Below are 14544 nucleotides of genomic sequence, written 5' to 3'. Positions count from 1 at the left end.
GAAAGCAGAAGTCAAGAGGGAATAACTACGGATGTCTTCACTTGTGTATCAAACACAGGAGGAGGAGAACATATAGATAAGAAAAGATACTTTGCTAGACAGGACATGACACACTCTGAAACTCTGTGTTGTCCCAAGCCTCTTCAAACTGGCATCACCAGTCCTCCTCTTTCCAGATCATTCTACATTCATTGAATTCACTATTAAATTGGAAAGCGTAGGTGGGAAAACAAACAAAAATGACCCTCTGAGACCAAGTCCAGAGCTGACGTAAAGCCTAGGGAGCAGTTCCAGCCTCCCCTCGGCTTGAACTGAGTTCCCACCTTCCACTGTCCCTTCTGATGTCAGATTGATGGATTACAACTTCCTAATGCAGGACTGATGCATTATGACATCCTAATGTTGGGACGATTGATTGTGACTCTTTTTTTAAGTATGGCTTACTAGGCAATTATTGACACCATCCATGCATTAGAGCCCTAATTCAGCAAAAACAGGCTGACGGGCCAGCGCTGTGGGAAAAGATTAACCTATTCCAAATTTTATAGATCAGCGTGAGACAGGGCTTGTTCTGGGACAGGGCCACCCTCTCATTACAGCCCTTTGGAGACAGCAAAAACTAAACAGTTTATGCCACATCTTGAAGAAAATTGCTTTATCCCGTCACCTTTAAGTGGATTCAGACGCTGCCAGTTGACTTGGGAGTGCTCTGGGGTCAGTGCACACACGCCGGAACATGGAAAGGGGAAAAAAACCATCCAAATAAAGGAAAGAAAGAGGTAAAAGCCAATGCTGTCAGCTCCTACCCTCCAACATCTGTGAATAATGGAAGTGCGGAACCAAGGCTGGGAGCGGGGAGGTGAAGGGAGAAAGGGATGGTTGTAACAGTGACAAACAAGTCTAAAGGGACTTCTCTCCTCTCAAATGTCACTGGGGGAAGGAGACAGGAGACGGGGGAGGTAAGGAAGAGAGAAGGTCATAGCTGTAATACCCAGAGCGAGTGGACAATCAAATGTCTGCAGCTGGGCTAGGAAATGGCAATCCAGTTGCAGAGCACATCTGGCTCCCTTGCTGCACGCCATGGGGGCCACCTGGTTTTAATCACACTGGGATCACCTTTGAAAAACAGAACTTAATCACGGGCCTAGTCCTAGCAATAGTGTTACATCCAGACTTCTCTCCAGGGGAGCAGGGGGCGGGAAGGGGGAGAAGATGAGGTTAAAAAAAAAAAAAAAAGAAAAAAAAGAAAGGAAAAGATTGTGTTTTGCTCAATCAAGCTTGGAACTTTATCAACAATTTCCTCTTTGTCAGGTTAAAGGGAGTCACTTTGGATTTTCTGCCTCTTTGCTTTTGAGTCCTGCTTAGTTTGTGCTTCCCGTGTTATTAGTTAGACAGGTTACATGTGTGTTGGTGCTAAAGAGCACAGCAAGTAGAAAAGAAGCTATTTAAGGAAGTATTGTCTTCCCACTCCACCTCCTCCCACCACAGAGATGGACAAATGCACTGTCCTTTGCATTAAAAGGCTTTATAGATTTCACAGATAATCTTCAAGAACTCAGCTAGGGACGCCACGAGTGAAAGACTCCCTCGGCTCAGAAAAGGCCCAAACACTACCATTCCCCACCACAGCGGCCACACTGGGTCAAAACAAATCCAACCATCCACACTTGCCTTCTAACACGGGTTGGCAGCAGATGCTCAGGAGAAGAATTCAAGAAACTGCCAGTACAGAGTAACCACCTGGCACCACCTCACAGGTTTCTAAATTTTAAAGAGATGCTTTCTATCCCAAATTAATTAAAATCAATCAACACATTTTGATCTGAAAAATACTGAGGGGGAGTGGGAAGATCCTAATTTAACCATGGGCACCTTCAGAAGACCAAAACCAGTTCAGCTGTTGCAAAATATCCAGAGCATTTGCTCTTCTGCTGTCATCTAGAATCAACCTGTGTCAGTACCCGAGCAGAAAAAACAAATAACAAAACCTCAGCCCTCTTCACCTTCACTGTCTTGGTCTCCTCACATCTCGTCTCTACCACCTCTGATCTCTAGAACAGAAGCATCTGAGCAGCCTGCGATAGAGGTCATGAGGATCCTGGACATGGTAGAAAATAAGCATTCATTGTTTATTCATTATACTTTTCCATAATAATTTCAAGGCATCAAATAGAGATAGCAGATGTCAAGTTCAGAATAACAGAGACAGCACTTCCTTACACAGACCCCTGTTAAACAATGGAACTCGCTGTGAGGATGGGACAGACACCAAAAGTTTACATGGGTGAGATCAGAAAGGAGGGAGAAGACGCAAGAGCCGATCTTTAAATAGAAGCATTCTAAGGACAGAGACCAAGGTATTGGAACCACAACAGCCCTAAACAAAAATCAAGTTTTTACCCCTTGCTGACTACGTGCTGGAGCAACAGTAGGGTGGTTCAAAGAGCCAAGGTCTCAGTCTTATTCCTTTCCCTTCACATAGAGAGGAAAACATACATTATTTCTAGACGACTCTCACTTGAGCCAACTAGCAAGGTTAAAAACAACCAACCAACCAACCAACAAAAAGGTAAACAAAGAACAATTCAGCAGCCTGAAACCCTCAGTTCAGTTCCTCACTGTTGTGTTGTAGGACCAAGGAGCACCCTGGATATAAATACATATGAAGACGTGAGCTGACAAGACTCAAGATGAGCACTTTACACCTTCTGGTAATGGAAAGGAAACCTCAAACCTTCAGTCCTACTTATCAAATACTTCAAATCACTGATCTTTCTGCTAGAGTTAAGATCAGATCATGAATAATCTATGCAAACAGTTCATTTTGTCACGGATGCTGGGGCTGGATTCACTGGAAGGCTTCAGCTCGTTCACACTGTTGTCATCTGCAAAGGAGCTTTAAACTCGGCTTAACCACACCAACCACAAGTTGGTTTATATCTCATTACAAAAATGACTTCATTTCCGGTGTAATCGTATACAGGAGCTCAAATCTGCAACAGCATCAATACAGTAATGTAATCTAGGAGTATTGTAATAAAATAAACATAGTCAAAGGGTATTTTATAAATGTTAATTATTACTAGGGGAGAAAATCCTGTCAGGTAGGTATGTGACAGTAATAGTTGTCTTATTTTACAGGCAAAGAAACTGAGCCAGAGATTAAGAAGTTAAGTGACTTGCCCAAGGCCATGAAGAGAAGCAAAGTTAGAGCAAGGACTAATAAGCAGGAATTTCCAGCAGCCCTGCGGGCTACAAGGACCATTTCTATGCAGCATTTTCACAGTTTCCAATCAGTTCCACTTGACTCCCATGGCTTCCAAGGAGATTTTCTGATAACAGGACCTGCCTAACAAAGAACACATAAGGAGTGCGCAACCAAGACTTAAAAGAGTTGTCTTGAGTTTTGGAAGGTTGGCTGCACATTCTCTCTCAAATTTAGCTTGGAAGTAGTGCAAGAACATCCGAAATGTCTTGATGCAGTGAAAAGAAAATGATCTAGTTTCTCCGTACGTGACTAAAGCAGAGCCTGGGAAACAGCCTGAGACAAGACACGATGTTTTGGTAGCCAGCACATCACGCTGTTTTTTTTTTTCCCTATAATAGAAGTCTTTTCCACCACAGTTACTTTTGCACTGTAAAATGATAGGAAGGGAAGGCAGCAACTGCTAACAATGCTTGGAAACACAAGGCTCGCTGTGCCACCTGCAGGGCTAGCTTGAAAAAATGCCTGTTGCTGGGATTAGCATCATCTTGGAAGTCAGAAGCCACCGCTTCTATCCAGGATGGAGCAGCTTTGCAACACCCACTTAGCCTGGTGAGCAAGGTCAACAAATAGACTACAGAGCGACCCTGCCTCCTCCCACTGGCACATTCCACTCCATTCTTGACTGGGATCACCTACACGGAAAATTTATCTTCTGTTGAATGGGGGAACTGAAGAAAACAAAACACAGATAAGAATCAAAAGCAGAGTTACAGTCTGCATACAAGTTCCACAGAACCCTCTCCTACCTGTACCTCCTTCCATTTCCCACTGCACTGAGCCGCAGCTCTTCCCCAGAACTTAGGCATTGTCTTGCTTCTGATTTAATGCAATTATCTCTCCATAATTACTTACTAATATTTCTCCAAATGCATGTTTTCACCCAGGAGTTTGCTGGAGCAAAAAACCTGAACAAGGGAGTTCAAGATTTGGGCTAAATATATACCTGAAACTAATCTAGGAAGAGATTAAAGCTTCTGGATGGTTAAAAATACAAATTCCATTTGGGCTGGGGTTTTACTTTCTCTTTTGGTTGTGTGAATCTACAGTGGAGGACAGCAGCAGTCAGAAGTGGAAAGAGATCTATTAAGTCCCTGTGCCTTTGCTCATGGTGATACGTGCTGGACGTACAGTCCAGAATAATAGTCCTCTTTGTTTGATCCTTCTACCAACACATGGCCGTTCCCCAACGCGCCAATTGCTAGTGCTTTCTGCAGTGTAGTTTTAACCGTCCCAAGAGACGAGATTTCTACCACTTTCACTAGAAAATCGTTTACATAGCCTGGTAGATTTGGCCCCTGGGGAGAGTTTTTTATTGTGTTTGGTTTCATGCAGAGCCGGGAAGGTGTTGGCCAGTGATTGATTATTGTTTGTATTGTGGTAGCACCTAGAGGCACCCGCAGAAACTGCAGACCTGCTGTGCTACGTACTGTACAGTGGCAAAGCGAGGAACTGGTTCTTCCCAAACACCTCGCAGTAAGAAAAATCCGGCCAAGCACAGAGGCACAGCGAGAGTAAACGACTGACCAAGACCAACAATGGGGCACACTCAGTGAGGAGTGGGAACAAGTTGCTATAAATCTGAGTCAATCCCTGCATCCCCCTTTTGGGCACAACGTCCCAAACAACACCTTGAACATCCAGGCGATACATACGTACCCACAGGAGTCGCTTCTGATGAAAGGAGCACAAAAATGAATTAGGGAAAAAAGTCAAACGATCCCAACCTACAGTCCGTGGGGATCAGGCTGGTTTTACATCACTCCACAGCTTCCACAGAACCCACTTGCGAACAGGTTAACCTCCAGTGTACTGTTTTTGCTCAAGCCATGGGGAAACCAGGGAGAATTCTGAGGACAGTAACAGTAATGAAGAAAAATAAAGAAGGTATCAGAGGTTAAGCCGCCAGATGAGGCTGCAGGAGGGCGCTGACTATGTGATCCTCTTGTATTTTGATTGAGTTCTTCCCTTCCCACTCTGAATAAATCCTCTCTTTGGGAAACCAATGGCCTCCATCTCATTTGTTCTCCGATGAGGTTTATTACAAGAAGTGAGCACCCAGACTAAACCCTCACTCCAGAGTTAAAGCAAACCATTTACTGACTTCTCTAACAGCAAGCAGGACGTAGGTACCAAGGTTAACATCTTCATTCAACCAGGCTCTCCATTCCATTAGGGGATCACTCAACAACTCCGCAAACAACATCCAAGACTTCATTGATTTTATTACTTTCTTCCTCCTCCACACAACTCTTACTCACAAGGCAGCAGAGAACAGAAACACAGCACCACATCTGAAGAACAAAAAATGCTACTACACTGGGGTGTCCATTAATCTGATGGATGGTTAAAACAGAAGTTAAAACTTGAGATGCATAAATAACCGATTTTGCATTTTGCTTGCCTTATAGAAAACTGAAGGCAGAGAGATTGGTTGGGCGGCAACCCAAAATAAACATCATTTTTTCAGATTTTTTTCAGTGAACTGACAAACAGAAACGAGTACCATCTTGGCCTCGAAAAAGAGATTTAATTTGATCCAAGGAAAAAATAAATAAAAATTACAATGAAGTTAATTTCTAAGTTTCTCACATGAAATAAAAGGACCAAACTGCTGTTTTCTCCCAGTGTCCAAGCTTTTCAACTGTTTTAAAAAACCTCTAGCAAAGCACACTGTCTTTGCTTTCACCAAGCGTTTCAGCTCCTCTCTGTGAGGTAGATACTTATCTGACCCAAGCCTGCATTTCCCACAAGGAAAAGAATGGAACAGAAGAGGTTTTGGCCAATAAGTGACTCAGCTCCAGTCACCATGGATCACATTTATTTTGTCGCCACTGACAGTCTTATGTCTGTTTGTCACACTGGAAAGGACAAACACAGGGACATTTCAAAGACCCACTCTCCCCAGGAAACTAAACACGCATTCACTGCATTTATCTATGTTCCTACAAGCCAAAATGCTTTTGGGGCTGTCCCTGATGACACCACGCTGGGTCTGCCTGCTGTCCTGCCACAGAAGCTCATCCAAGGTGGTGGCACAGCCTGTGGGCAGTTTTGCTGGCACTGAATCACGCTAAACTCAATGTTTTCTTATCATTAGATACCTTATTTCCCAAGAATATTTATAGGTATCTTTCCCCATGAGCAAAGGAAACCAGAGAACGTGAGGATCTCGTCAAAAGACTAAAGCTCCATTTCTTGTATCAGTGTTAAGTCAGCCTGATGAGGACACTGAGGCACGCGCTGCAACGAAGCGCTGCAATTTAACCTGAAAGGCAGGGCAGCACTGAATGTGTGTTAGGGGATGCCTTTATTCCCAACGTCCTTTCTCCTGTGATTCATCCTACCAGAAGCATTCTGGGAGAATGAACTCAGGCACAGCATATGCCATCGTCACTCGGATCCTCCCTTCTCATTCCTGAGGTCTGTTTATGAGGCTGAGAAAAGCTATCACGAAGCCCACCATAATCCACGGTCTGTCTAAAATATCCACAAGGGTCCTCCTGAGTCACGAGGATGACAAATGTGTATCCAGCGAGGGCTGCTCTCCACTCCTTCAGTTTCAGCAATCCAAAATGAACATTTAGAGCATCGTGACCCTGTGAAACCAAACCATGCATCCCTCGAGACCAACTCATTCCTTTCCCGATCCCCCTCCAGCCCCCTCATCAAATAAAGCCAAGAGTACGTGCGTCATTCTGACACATTCCCTTCAGGAAGTGATGGGAATAGGATAGATTTTCTTCCTCCTAATGCCCTGACTGTGTCCCTACAGCACGAGGTCCCTCATTCCCACAGTAACGGCCCTACTCTGCCAGAGCGCCGGCCGGTAACCCAAGGAACCGTGACCAATGTGCTGTCGGATTAGCGTTGCTCTGCGACACTGTCAGCAGCATTCTGCCGGGCTCTTTAAGAGAACGTCCTGCTGTGATTCACAACAGGTCTTGTGTTTGGCAGACACAGAGATCCCATCCAGCAAATCTAAACGTGCCACGGTGTTTCAGTGTTTCTGCTCAGAGGTCTCCCAGGACTGACCTAACGGCACGGGCTGCAGGGCGGGTTGAAGCCACCTGCCGCAGAACCACTGAGACCACCTGCGCCAGAGGAGCGGGAGGGACCGAATGAGAGACGAGACCAGGCTCCAACCACAACGGCTGCTTCCCAACTTCCCAAGCCTGGCAAAGTAAGAAATAGGTTCATTTCACTGCAGCAATTTGTCTAAAACATGTTGAATCACGTATCGGTAACTCACCAATACATTCAGTGTTATTCACCAACACATATTTATTACTTTAATTACTAATTACAAAAAGTGGGATGACGCATAAGATGGGCTGGAGACCACTGGTTTTACCAGCCTTGCTGGCTGCATTGCGGGACAGCTCAAAGACCTGAGCACAGCTGGCTGTGAGCACACCGCGACACGAGCCCGCTGCTCTGAAACCTCCTCACTTCAGCCTGGTGGCTCTGCTCCATGGCAGACAAAGCATCAGGTGCCACATGAAGCTGAAGCTCACTGAAATATTCACATACTCTGAATTCTGAAGAAATGCTTTCCTGTGAGGGTGGGGAGGCCCTGGCGCAGGTTGCCCAGAGAAGTGGCTGCCCCATCCCTGGAGGGGTTCAAGGCCAGGTTGGATGAGGTTTGGAGCCCCTGATCCAGTGGGGTTGGAACTGGATGGGCTTTAAGGTCCCTTCCAACCCAAACCACTTCATGATTCTGATTCTCTGAACGTGAAAAAACATTGAGCAGTGTATGAAGGAATGAAGAAACCGTTTGTGTTTTCGCTTGACAAATACTACAGTGCCAGAGAAAAATGCTGTACCCCTAACAAGCAACAGCAGCAATGAAACGGACAGGGGAAAGAAAGGCGAGGAATATAATTGCTTTCACTGGAACATGCCAAGAATGTGGGGCTTAACACTTCTGTTCTTGTAAAAAAGGTCTTGTACATCCTCAAATATCAGTGCCAGGGTTTTGCATCTCCTTGGGAAGCTAATGCTGAGATCAGCACCGCATCTGCTAGATCCAATTCTGGCAACTGCTTCCCTTCCGACCAAACCATGGAATGCCATCAGCTGCAATACTCCGGTTGCTTGCTGCAGCGACAGAGCAAATGCACTAAGGAAGCTACTGTTAAACCAGGCCCTGCTCAGTCTGTGGAAGCCAACAACATCCAGGCCCAAGGTAACATTCCTCCAAACACGCTTTGATTACACCAGAAGAACAAAACCACTCAGCTGTGCTGCGGCTCCTCTTTTTTTTCTCCCTCTGGCCTCCCACATTACAGATTAAAGCAGTGCATCTGGCATTTACCGAGCGTCAAACACTTCTCCGGGACCTCCTGGAACAAACAGGCCCCGGCTGCCTCCCTCCAAGCTGCTGATAGGTCTCCAGGCCTGTGCGAGGGCTCAGACTTAGGAACTGTCAACAGCTTCCTAAAGTATGCTCTTTCTCCGCGAAAGGGGGTCCCAGGTTTTATAGCCTAATAGATTCGTTAATCAGAACACACACAGGCAAGGAGAGCCACTGTTTGTTTTCTCTGACAAGTTCGGCATTTTCCTCCTGGGAGCCAGGAAGCTTTAAAGACATGAGACTCTCCTGCTTAACTGGACAAGAAAACCAGTCTGGACAAAGCAAGACATGTCACTGTGGCTGCTGGATTCTGAGCCAGAAGGTGCCATTTTAGAGACTTTACAACAACATCAATGTCAGAGTAAAGGAAATTAAATTCCCCTCCCTCTCCTTCCCTGATGTCTCCATTTTCTCCATGCTTCCACTGCTGTACCCATCCAGTCTGGCCCGTCACAGGCAAAGCACGCGGTGTTATACTAATGATAATGCCGTTCAATTTGAAAAGCGGGTCCAGAGGGAGTGCTTAAAGCAAAGCGTGGCTGCCTTGTTGCAACAGTGGCAACGTGCCCACAAATGCTTCTGCTCACTCATGACAGCGGCTGAAAACACAGAAACACGAAATGGCAAACACAGTGAGTAAAACTGCTAAATGAGCCTACACACCCACCTTCAAAGTAGCTGTTCTCAAGCTGTGAGGTAGACTCTGCCATCAGAGTAAGGATTTACTATAAATAACTCCCATATAATCACCAAGGGGAATTCCAAGTGTTTCCAAGGCTGTGCAGCCCATCCACTAAAAATAAAAAAACAATCTTAAAACCTCGAAGCTGCCACGATTTATTACACTTTAATGGCCTGGATAAGACAAGAAAATTGTATTTTAAGATTTTCTGCCATCAAAAGGAAGGTATCAACTGCGGGATTTCAGCACAAATAATTTCAGTTTCTCCTCATGTCCTGCTAAACAGTGAAACTTTCTCTCCTACGAAACCATTGCAGCTACAGGACTAAATCCTCCCAGTCTGATGGGACAGCTTGCTGTGTTCTTGGCACAAAACAGTCTGGTCCACGGGCAGTGTCCAGCTCGGCAAGGCCCCTGGACACTGCCGCCCACCACCCGAGCGTCTGTAGCAAGGGAGGGAGCCTTCAGTACTCTTCCTATACCTTAAACTCTTTCTCCAGCAGCTGCTGTACGGCACTGTCAGCGCCAGCTTCTGGGGACAGCTGGATCTTGGCTGTACTGCTGACTATCAGGCCTGAGAACCCTGGTTCATGGGCACATCCCCACTCTTCCTCCGTACTATTCCTCTATCCTTCTTCCTGCTGACTGCACCCTCATGGATCCAAAGCTTCTTCTGGCTCTTGTACTTCCAGCTATTGAAACACTGCATGATAGCTATGGCCCGGATCAAGGGGTGCTTAGTCCACAGCAATGCCTTGCAGGAAGAACATGCAATTCCCGTTCTTTAGAAAAGGAACTATCTGTGCCTTTGATTTTTAAGCACACCACACCTCCCATCCAGTCATACAGTCACTCCTCCTGCCTCTGGTTGAAGCAACATTTGAATCTGGCCGAAGTCAAAGTATGTCCCATTGAAGTCACAACGAAATGCGGTGCTGGAGTGCAGTGCTGAATCACAGCCATCGTAACTGTCCGTTCAGCTTTGATCTTGTTAATGTTTGTCCAAATATGGCCCCGCAACAGGAAAGCAATAAACTATTATTAAAAGAAGGAAGGACAGCTGGCATTATTTTAGTGTACAACTACAAGCACCAACACACGCAAGTAACAGACTGAAATTCTTGTGATTCCCCAAATCATTCTTCTCTCACTCCCTTAATTATAGAATTATTAATTAGGGTCTTATTTTTGCTCCCCCTCTTATCGTACTCTGCGCTCATCCAATTTACACACATATTTTATCTTGGCATAAAAAGAAAGGGAAGGAGAAGAATCTCTGCACAGGGGTGACAAGGGGAGAGCTGTTTGAGGGGAGTCACTGCAGTCATCACTCAGTCAAACTGAAGAAGGAGAAAAACTACAGTGGCTTAACTCTTCATGTTGTTTATACATGACAGGGATATGATGTGTTCAACTGAAAGGTAATTAAGTAAAGACTTGCCTCTTCTTCACTCAAACACACAGATCTATCCTTTCCATTTCATAACAAAAAAGCTGGTCCGTTCCAGCCCAGTTTCTTCAAAAGCAGGTTGGCTGCCAGAACATGTAGAAAGAAGCCCTCTTAGCACACAATTAGAAAGAACCTCCTCCACACGACAGCGAGCTAAAACAAACACGTCCATCCTCGGTGAAGTCAGCAACTTTCTTCTTTCTGATCTGACCGTTCCCCGCTATATCTGAGGTTACGATGAGTTAATAGGCCTGAGCTGCAGCACACCCGCAGCCTCCAGCGTGCACGGCAGTGCTGACTACAGGGCCAAAGCTGAGCACATGGGCGGCTCTGGCCCTCTCAGCTGATGGACTGCGGCACAATGGCACCACGAGCTCCTCAACCTGCCGGAACTTTTCCTCTCTCTGATGGCAGGAGCTGAGGACTTCAACTCACCTTTGCCATTGCAAAGATACCATATGTTCTGTTTGGACAGCAGAGGTTTAAGAGATAAGCAAACAGACTCTGTGGTATGTTCTGATCAGAAAACACAAGTAAAAAGGCTCTCTCGATCTGCCTGATTAGGTTATTATATGAGGCAGATATTCTCTTTCGAACAGCCTTCTATTCATCGAAGGTTAACGCAGAGCCGTGTTTCAGAGGTACAGCCAGCCACATCTCCTGACTCCAGCGAGGGCTGTGTCTGTCAGCGCAGGCGTATGGCACACCTGTGTGGATACGCACATCCAGCCCATCAGTACGCTTCTTTCCAAACGGAGCCTCGTAATGCTGCGCCATCTCGAGGGAACATAAATATCAAAGGCAAGCTTAGCGATCGCGGGAATAAAGGAGCCGCTTGCTCCAAGTTCGGCGTGGACAGGAGGCACCACCCTGCCCGTTTCCTGTTTTCCACTAGAATTGGTGCAAGGAACTCCTGTCCCCTTGCCCAAATTCCCATCCCAGCAGTTGTGCTTCAAAGACACTGCTCTGGGGACAGGAACTTCAGCACACACAGGTCAGGGACATCCCACCCGAGCTGCACGTGGCTGGTGACAAGGCCAGAAGGGAGGCTGGTTTCACAGAGTTCACTATGGCATGCGGCCCTGTGGCCGGGGCTGCTCAGCAGGGATGGCAGAACTGCACGAGATCTCCAGCTTGGCCAGTGACCACCCGCTGGAGGCCAGGCCTGGACTGCTGTCAGTGCAGCACAGCGCTTCTGGCCTTGCTCTTCTCAGACTGTCCCCCCCTGCTCTGGACTGGGGAAACAGCAGCACTTGTACCTTTCCCTCTGTGAACACGCTGATAGCCAGGCATGGGAAGTGCTAAACATGGCCATTATCACACCAAAGGTCTGGATCCCACCTCACTCCCCAAGGCATAACTCTCCAGGTAACTCAGATACCAAACCCTTGCACAACGCATCATCTCGTGCCCGCTCCAGAGGGAAAGCAGCCACCAACCGCCCTTCAGGACCGCTGGGTCTGACGCAACTCTGGCTGAAGCGAGGGGGAAGACTATCAGCCATTTCCAGAGGAATGTACAGAATTTTCTAACCTAGTGATTCTTTGATTCTATGTAGTGGACAGGTACGGTTGGACTCGATGTTCTCAAAGGTCTTTTCCAACCGAGCCATTCCATGATTGTATGAACTGGCTCTACGGGTCAGCCCCACAGGTCAGGAGTTTCACTGGGCTCAGTCTAATCCAGCTCATTTTCCATGACTTTTTATTTTCCATAACTTTTTCCCACTCAGATCACAATCCTTCATTCCAAAACAGAACAATAAAACAAACTGGAAACCCCTTTTCCTCTTTTCTAACATGATGGTTAATTCTAGTAACAATTTTAGACCTCTGACATGCATATAAAAATATATGTTCCCAGAGGAATTTCCTACCACTATGCAAAGGGAACTCATTCGAGCACTTACCAATGACACACCCAGATTTATTGCTTCCCATGCTTTTTCTACAGTTTATTTTTTGCTGTAAAAAACCAAACCAAAACAAACTCATAACAAATAAAAAGGCAGGTATTTGTATGTTTGGCTAAAAATAATTTTTTTATGAGCTGTGCAGTGATACAAGATTTATCTTCCTTGTGTACAGTCTTTAGGCCAAACCCTCTGCTTTGTATGGAGGACTGGTAAAAATGCAGATATGCCAGTGTTTTTAAAACAACTTATTTTTAGTTTCTTTTTGCATTGAAGAAAATCTAGCCTTCACAGAAAACTAAGAATTCCTCCCCAAACAATATTCAGAACTCTCAAAAACACGAGATCCAAAATGAATAGATCTGAAGACCTTGATAAAAGTTTATGTATGAAGGCCTTGGGGGTTTGCGACACCCATCCATTCTGTCCTCCCGCAAGTGTTTTCAAACATTTCACTCCTGATTTAGAGGACTGAGCATGTCTGAAGGATAAGTTGTAGTTTTAACTGAAAACTTGGTAGCAAATTTGATTTCAATGTGAAAAAAACGGGCAGTTTGGAGGAAACATGTACCAACATGATTTGTCAGGTCTTGAATAGATTTAGCAAGATGATATGGACAGATAAATGAAAGACAGCAAGAAGGCAAGGAAGGCAGGCAGGCGCTTACCATGGACCAGAGCTATCTAAATACCTGTTAAAATCTGTGTCTTAACATTCACCCAAAATCTGCATATGGGACTGAGTATTCCACGCATTTCTCAAACCTCTACCTGTGGCTGTATCTGTAAGGACTAAACTTCCCATTTAGTTTATAATTCGCTTCAGGTATTGCTGCCATTCACTTTCAAAATGCACTCCTTTCTTACCTGTACTTGGCTACTTAACAACAGGGAACATAAAGCTACTTAAAGTCCACTTTAAAAGTTCGTTAAATCTTCGGCTCACATTTAGCACGAAAATATGTTTTGACATTGTTAAAACTGCAGATAAGCACGCTGAACGTCATTTTCTAGTACTAACAGCCATTCTCCCACTCACTCATTTGAACCCCCTCACAAAGGAACGAATACCCTCTGTAATCCTCATCACTCTTCAAGACCTTTGGAGTAGGGAAAGGGCAGTGCCCACCAGATCAAAGGCTTTACCTTAGTAACAGTATTATCCTGGTAATATCTACGAGTAGGAAGAGCATCTTTCTCAGAAGCATAAATCCCATATGCAAGATCTTAATTCCAAAGGAATCTGGCACCCTATTGAATGTCTCCTCCTGGCCAGGTCTCCAGGTCAAGTACTGTGAGCTGTGATAATGAGGCTGGATTCTGACAATTCTGACCAGTAGCTGTTGTCATCCTGACTGCTTCTAAACCATCAAGAAGACACTGAATGACTTAGGCAGGGTTTATTTTTAGTATACAAATGTAAAGAAAAATGTAATTCAATGTCATATCTGCCTCAGTCTCTGAGGAAATCTGATTGCAGAAGCACATGAAGAATGTCCATCATTTTTCCATATTTGAGGCTGTCACTCATTCCGCGTACAGGATAGGGACTTGATCTTACTTATACCTTCTAGTTGCTACTGTAATAACTTATTATTGTAGTGCGGTTTAAGATAGTGAAGAGACATTTCCCACACTTACCCAAAGTTTGTGTGGACAGCTGGCAGCTGCAGTTCACGGTGAGCTTTCCAAAGGTAAGTACAGACTCGACACCTACAGATCCTTCTGTCAGCTCAGCATTAACAGCTGCAACTTAAGAACAGTGGAAATCATCAGGATCACTGTGCTATTCAAACCAGCACTGCTAAGTACAGGGGAAGAAAAGACATATAGAAAACCAGCAAAGCGTAAACTCGTGAAGTGCAAAAACTACATTAAG

The 14544-nt window shown here is 45.3% G+C and overlaps 1 long non-coding RNA gene across 2 annotated transcripts in view; it reads right to left on the bottom strand.

Moving 5' to 3' along the window:
• The window catches only part of LOC128853916 (uncharacterized), a 71024-nt gene that overhangs the window by 31449 nt on the left and 25031 nt on the right, over positions 1 to 14544 (bottom strand). The window contains exon 5 of one of the 2 annotated variants that reach the window (XR_008452740.1): positions 14307 to 14417. The exons of the other annotated variant lie outside the window; for it this stretch is intronic. This is a non-coding gene — a long non-coding RNA (uncharacterized LOC128853916). Of the gene's footprint in view, positions 1 to 14306; positions 14418 to 14544 lie in introns of those variants that run through there. 2 annotated transcript variants of the gene reach the window in all.

The sequence above is a fragment of the Cuculus canorus genome, chromosome 17 (assembly GCF_017976375.1).
Source record: "Cuculus canorus isolate bCucCan1 chromosome 17, bCucCan1.pri, whole genome shotgun sequence".
NCBI classification, from domain to species: domain Eukaryota; kingdom Metazoa; phylum Chordata; class Aves; order Cuculiformes; family Cuculidae; genus Cuculus; species Cuculus canorus.
Note: the sequence above shows the minus strand (reverse complement) of the source record. Positions and strands in the feature narration are given on the sequence as shown.